Below are 7,041 nucleotides of genomic sequence, written 5' to 3'. Positions count from 1 at the left end.
CTTGAAGAAACCGTTTCTTCCTAGGTAAAGACAGTATTGCTTCACTCGGAGGCTGTTTTATGAATAATCTGTATTGAGTGAGGGCCTCGCACAGCACGGCTGGTGTAACCCTTGGTGAGGAGGCCCCTGGGCGAGTGTGGCGGGCAAGGGCACCTCCCCCGCTCTGCAGGGGGCAGCTGAGAAGGGGGATCTGCAGCTGCAGCCCTTCAGGGCTTGACCCGGGGGGGGGGGGGCTCTGTGATCACCCAGCTGCAGGACAGAGCAGCACCCGCAGCCTGCAGGGACCAGGTGGTGGCTGCCTGCCCCGGACTGGCTCTAAGGAAGTTGTGCAAGGAGCAGACACGGGAGGCAAGAAGGGTGAGGCTCTTCACAGCTCCCTGGGAAATCTTCAGAAGAAAAGGTGAGTGTGAATTCTTGGTAAAAACAGGGTAAAAGTGGCAGCCTGGTGGGGAGAGGGGTGAAGAGCCCCAGCCCCTTGCTGTGGGGGACGGGGTCTGCTGGACGTGCTGCTGTCTCTGCCTGGCTTGGTCCTGGGAGACACCCGAGTCGGGCCGCAGGGGATGTGCCAGCCGGCTGGGGCAGGAGAGGCCGCAGCTGGTGCTGAAGCCCTCCCAGGGGATGCTCTCCGGGCAGGTGAGGGGAGAGCAGCTCTGGCAAACAGGAGCAGCGTGGCTGGCCGGCTGGGAGAGGGGGCTCTGTGCTAGCCCGGGGGTTCTGCAGCCTCAGAAACGTTTGCTGTGGGTGCCGCAGGACTGCGGTGTTCCAGCGTCGTGTTTAGCTCCGTGCAGAAACCTCTTGAGTTGGTCACGGTTGTCTGCGGGATGGTCACTGTAGTAAAAGGTTTTTTAAGGATTGGTCACGTCCTTTAGTCATTTGAGGAAGGGACGACAAAGATGGGCTTGAAGTGGTCGGGTAAGGAGCTGGTATCATGATGACTGCCTGTCATTGGCTTTCCTGCTTTGTAGGCTCTGCTTGGCAAGTCAGCTGTGGTTTCACAGCCTGCAAGTCAAAGCTTTCAAGACTTTTAGAGCCCTTTTAACGTGTCTTGAAACTCTGCAAGCATAAAGCAGCAGTGATTATTCTGGATTCTCCAGCCTGTGCAGATTGCTGGATTCGTTCACCCGAGCGGTAGTGTTTTACTTGCTTTGGGTCTTACGGTCTAAGGGGTGGCAGTATCAGAAGGCTTTTTTAATTACATGTTAGTTCTTGTGCTGAGAAAATGCTGATTGAAGGTCATTAAAATGTGGCAGTGGTGCAAATTACAGTGTATGTCTCAGGGGGGGCTGTTAAACTCTATTCTGTTCTCTGTTCTACTAATAGACTCAAAACTAAGGTTGAAGAGAAGTTTTATTACAGAACCACCCTCTGCTGTTGGGGCTCAGAAAGTGGTTTGTGGGTTTTTTGTTTTTAAGGACAAAGCTGAGGATCAGATGGCCGAGAAGTTCCCAAAAAAGTCCATATTTCTATGCAAAAACATGTCAAAGTTTCTTTTAATTTATAAGGCCAGGCTGAATGGCTGTGAGACACTATGAATTCACCTGTCCTCTGCTGCTGCTGGGCCTATGCCAAAGCTGCGACCTGCACGTGGCTGTGATGAAGCTGTGCCTGTGCAAGCCTGACGTCAGCCCGAGGTTTCTGGTTGCTTCAGGAAATACGGTCTCCTGCGGGAAGGCAGCAGTCGTAAAAACTTTGACGCCCGACTTACTGGCACAGGCTTGGGGAAAAGTACGTTGGAAGCATTTGCGATGGCAGGCTGGGCGGGAGCGGACCTGGGGAATAGCTGCGGTCCGGCAAGGCTTAAGTCAAGGTGGAAGGGGGTCGGCAAAATCAAACTGGGTTCTTTAAGCGGAGTTTTCTGGTTTAGCTGAGCCCTTTCTAGAGCTGCCTCCACTGCTTTCCTGTAGGCTGCAGTAATTCCTGCTCTGTTGTCGGTGAGCTGGGTGTACGGTGGTCCTTGTAAAAGACTTGGAGGATTTGAGCTGCGTGTTTGCCCCTCCGGTTCCGAGCGGGAGTTGTATTTAAGGGGAATTTTGCTATTTCTACAGAAAAACGTGTGTATTCAGTTGAATCGTTCTTCTTCAGGTTTTCCATGTACGTTTTATGATTCCTGGCAGCTTTTTGGAGTCCTCTGCCTGTCTATTGCTCTTTGAACAGCAAAGTGGAAAAAAGCCCTCAGATACTAAAATAAGTGAGAAATGTGGATTTTTATTTTTATTTTTTTTAACTAGTCTGGTCAAACCACATTTTCCTCTGTCTGTGCTTTCCATCAGTCAAGCTGGGTTAAAATTCCAGCTAGAGTAAGGGCTAGTTGAATGCAATCCAACAACAAAGCAAGGATGCACGTCTTCCCGTAGCCAGAAGCGCTCTAAAAATACCTCACAGCGTAAGAGCTGAGACGAGAGCGAGTTCTGGATCTTTGAATTTTAGGACTGGGTTGGTTTAGTTGGGTTTTGAGCCTGTTTCCCTCTGACTAGAGCAGGTTTCTGGTCTTTCTATACCCGGATCCCCTGCAGATGGGGCTGTGAACGCTTGCGGGAGCCTGGTGTAACTGCAGGCAAAGGCAGCTCAGCTGGCCGTGCCCCCTCCTGTCCCAGTCGGGGCCACAGGTCTTTGCACAGCCCAGTAACCACGTGCGTTAGTGTCTCGGGTCCTGTTTGCAACCTACGAGGCCAGTTTACGGCCTTTTTCGGTGCCCCCCGGACCGCTGAGCCGTCACGTTGCTGCAGGTTCGCTCTCTCCTGTGCCCAAGTGAGCTCGTTGGCCTGCAGTGGTGGAGCCCTGTGGCTAATGGGAGGAAAATGAGAAAGCCACGTATAGCTGAGCAGCTCTCTGCAGGTGGCGGGTAGAGGTGACCTAGTTGTCAGCGGAATCATCCTGCTTGCTTGGAGACCCGTGAGCTATTTTGACAGCTGGAGCGAGCTGACCTCTGCGAGGTATCTGGGAGGAAGTAAAACCAGTGAACCTGAGGCTCTTCCCTGCTGCTGCGAGCCGGCTGGAGGTTCAGGAGGGGCCTTGCCCCCCCCGCAGCTGTGTGAGGGAGAAGCGAGCTGGCTGGAAAGCAAAGGTTGATGTGCCGGGTGAGGGCAAGGCGTAGAAGGGGCAGGAGGAAGTTATGTCTTTTCCACTTGGCCACCATCATACTCCCTTGGGAGGGTGTTTTTTTGCTTCCACAGCTGGATTTTTGCTGGACTGTGTCACTCCTGTTTTCCCTGCGTAGCCTCTGAGCCTGTCTCTTGGTAAGGGCCCTTCAACTCCGTGCGCCTTGTAAGGCTGAGGATGGCGAGAGGTGCCGAGGGATGCAGGAGCCTCCTTTCTGCCCCTCTTCTTTGCTGAGGATTAATGGATCCCCGATACTCAAAACCCGTCCTTTGGGGAGGCAAACCTAGCGACGCCTTGGCTAGCTTGCTGCCCCCCTGCTCCTCAGGGGAGTCACTGCTCTCCTCTTTTTTTCCCCCTCTCGTGTCTCCTTGGCCGTCTCCGTCGGGGCAGGTGCAGGAGCGGGGGCTGGCTGCTCGGGCAGCAGTTGGGGAGGGCAAAGGGCCAGTCAGTAGCGGCGCTACGTGAGCCCGTGCTTGCCTGCTGTGCAAAGGCTTATTAGAAAGCAAAAAGGTTTTATTTTAGGCTGGAAGTCATCAGGCGTGTTCAGGCGGATGCGTGAGCTCTATTTATTTCCTCTGCTCCCTGAAACGAGACGACTACGACCAGCAAAGTTTTGTGTTTCCCCAAAGCGGCCCAAACTCTGCTACGTTACTTTTAGGACTCCAAGGGCAGCGCTGTATAAAACAGAGGTGGTGTGCAACTGGTTTGGTGAGACATTGCTATTTAATCTGCTCGTTAAAGTGCTCCAAAGGGAATCCGCGGTGTTTGGATTCCTTGATTCTTGAGAGCAAGTCGGTGTTTGTGCTGGTGGGTTTCCAGGCGTGCTGGTGTAACAGCACAAGGCAAGCGAAAGCACCCCACGTGCATCCTTCCCAGGACTTCTCTCGGATGATGTAAATCAAAGGCTAAGACATGCTTGTGATGGCAACTTACTACAGAGCTGGATTTCAAGTCTTGCTACGGCAGAGATGCGCTGCGGGGTTCCCTTTGGTTACCTGTGCGGTGGGAAATTTGAGGAAAGAAACTATCGTGAAGAGATTCTCCGCAGCCAAGTACGGGTTCTGGCTGGATCAATGGTTTCCTCTGACGTGAGCTTGGCGTCCTGAGGAAGAGTTTGGGTCCTGTAGAGGTAGCACCAAAGTCAGAGTTGGCCGTGATCCGCAGGAGCAGTAGGGGTCTGCACGATTTACGGGGTAAACTCGGGGTGGGGGGATGCCTCTGGGTGAAATTCTTGCTCTGGCAGCAGAATGAAACCTTTCTGCTTCTTACCTCATAGATAAAGGCAGCCCTCGCTTCCTGGGCTGCTGCATGCCTGACTCCGTGCGGCTCCGAGAGCTCCCCAGGGCTCTTTGCTCTGACCTGGATCCTGCTGCTGCCCCAGCGAAGCACCAGCCAGAGCCAGTTTAGCCTTTGGGGTGACTGGGACAGAAGCGTGACCTGCTCTTTCACACTGCATTTGTTAGCAGCTCGGAGGGAGGACTCGAGGACTCGGATGTTTAACTTCTGAGGCCTGCGTGAGTACCGTGGGGTTAATGGTTGCCTTAACCCTCAGGGTCTCTTCTGCTGCGGGGAAGAACCCTAGAATTAGGATTTTACTTAGACACTATCGTCTGCTGCTTTCCCATGGAAAGCAGGTAAATGGAGTTCAAGCTGGGGAAAATGCAAGTTAAACTTCCTACTTCAAAAATGGTTGAGCCAGGAAGGGGACATGAATGCCTCTGTCCTTTGTTTTAAAGCACAGTATGAGGCGCACACACCAAAACAAACTTAAGATGCTGAAACTGCAACTGCCTTTTCCGCAGAAGTGTCTGTAAATACGGGTTTTCTTGTTGTTAGAAGAGCAGAATAAATCAGTCACAGCAGCTGTGTATTTTAAAATTACGTTGTTAATAAAATCCCGGTACATTTACATAAATGACAACATTAATGTACAATTAACAAAGCATTGTAATATTACAGCAACAAAAGAGGACCTACATATTTGTACAGATAGCTGGAGCAGCTACTTGAAAATACTTTCCAAGGTAAAGCCTTTTGCGCTATTTTTCAGGCAGACCAGTGATAGTTTGGAAACACCTGTATGGCTTTCTGGTAATAAATAGGGTTGTTGAAGCTGGATGTGTACCTAAAGCACACACGGGAGCGTGCCCTGACCGCCTTGTCTGTCGGCTCACTCAGCCTCGACTAATCCCACTTGTCCTCGCATGAAATCCTTTCGGGATGAGGCGATGTCAGAGCTTGATGGATTTGTTGGGAGATGCTGGAGCTCGTTCTCCTCCCCTTCAGCTACCCAAACCACGCCTACGTTGTGCTCCGGAGCTTGGGCCCAGCTGAGCCGCCTCCTTCCAGTGTGTTTAGTGACAATATCAAGGGTTGGATTGGTGAGCAGCGGTGGGTCCCCGCTGAAAACCCGGCTGCCTCTTCTCCCTCACCCACCTCTAACAAACGAAAGGGTCTGAGCGAATGCTCTTGGCGGGTGCTAGCGAGGGTCGGTGGGAACAGCTGAAGGTCCTTCCTTAGGGCTAGGGGGAAGAGCAAGGGCTGTGGTTTTACACAACTAACAGCTTTCCTAAGGTGGGGATTATTTAAAATTTAAAAACCACACACAAAAACATTGCTTCGGCCTCAAAGCTGCAGATTGAACCGTCTCCGTTTAGTTCTCCTAAGTCAGTCAGCTAGAAGGGGGCCTAGAGTGAGTCGTTTGGGACCAGAAACATCTGTCTGCTGCAAACAAAGGAAAAAACGTGAATCTTGGGCATTCGAGCTGAGGCTTCTTGTTCAAGTGCTGCCACCTACAAGGTAGGCAGCCGGCAGCCGAGCTCTGGGAACCAGTCAGGTGTGCACTACGCCCAGTCCGCCCTGAGGTAGCGTAGAGACCGCGTGGAAACACCAGCATTCCACGGATGGGGCAGTGGAAGTGGAGACTAGAGGCCAGAGCTGCTAATCTCCCCTAGCTCCCGAGAGAGAACAAACTGTCAAGCTATAGGTTCCTCGGGGTCTTAGGGAGACTTTTATTGCTATTTATGCTATTGGACAGGTTTTCAGCATAGCGCTAGCTCCTGCTACGCCTGAGTCTTTTAGAAAGCATCTTTTATGGTGTCAGGTTGAAAAGATAATGTTCAGAAACAGGTTTTTAAGGTGAAAGTGATTTGACTATCGAACCTTGACAGAGAAAGGGTAGACAAGTCTTTTTTTCCCTTCTCAAAATGGATCCAAACTAACAACTAGCACAGTGAAACCATAGTTAAAAAAATGCAAAACCCCAGTTCTCCCTTCCCTGCCCCAGCTCGGTTCTTCCTATTAAGTTTAAAGGGTGAGTAATTTCAGAGTTAGTATTAAGTTTCTACTCAGCTTTGAACCTCTACAAAACATTTCTCTCTCAAGGTGCAAACAGTTTGGGGGAAAATTTACGTTGGAGTCTCTTGCCGTGTGTAGACGCTGCGTTGGTGACTTACTGCAGGGAGGCGGTTTGCGAGCACCAGCCTTTGTGCTCCGGCCGAGGGCTCGGTGAGTGGGCAGGGGGCCAGAGGATGCGAAATCTCCTTCTCTACAGCCTTTTTACAGGTAAAACATCTACGCCTACGAGCTCGGTGGCCCTCGTGGTGTGCGGACAGACACCTGAGGCTGTGTGAGGTGTCGGGTCTCGGCGAGTGGCCTCGCTTCTCCGCAGCCCCGCGTTGTGCTCGTTCTCAAGGGCAGCGCTGATCTTCCCTTCGGGTTCCTCGCTCGCACCCTCAGTTCTCGTTGGCGCCGTGACAGGGTTTCTGTGACAGCAGCGGCACAGAGAAGCCAGCTCCCCCTCGGGCGGCGGGGCGAGGCGCAGCACCCGTGCCTAGCGGGACCAGTTGCAGGGGACTCTCAGCAAGGGAAGGCAAACAGGAAAGCCCCAGCTTTGCCCGGCGACGCGTCCCCGTGCGGTTTGACCCAGTGCTCCTGCCACGG

This window comes from Leptosomus discolor, chromosome 12 (assembly GCF_034619465.1).
Source record: "Leptosomus discolor isolate bLepDis1 chromosome 12, bLepDis1.hap2, whole genome shotgun sequence".
NCBI classification, from domain to species: Eukaryota; Metazoa; Chordata; class Aves; order Leptosomiformes; family Leptosomidae; genus Leptosomus; species Leptosomus discolor.
The sequence above is the reverse complement of the archived record's forward strand: the minus strand, read 5'-3'. Positions refer to the sequence as shown.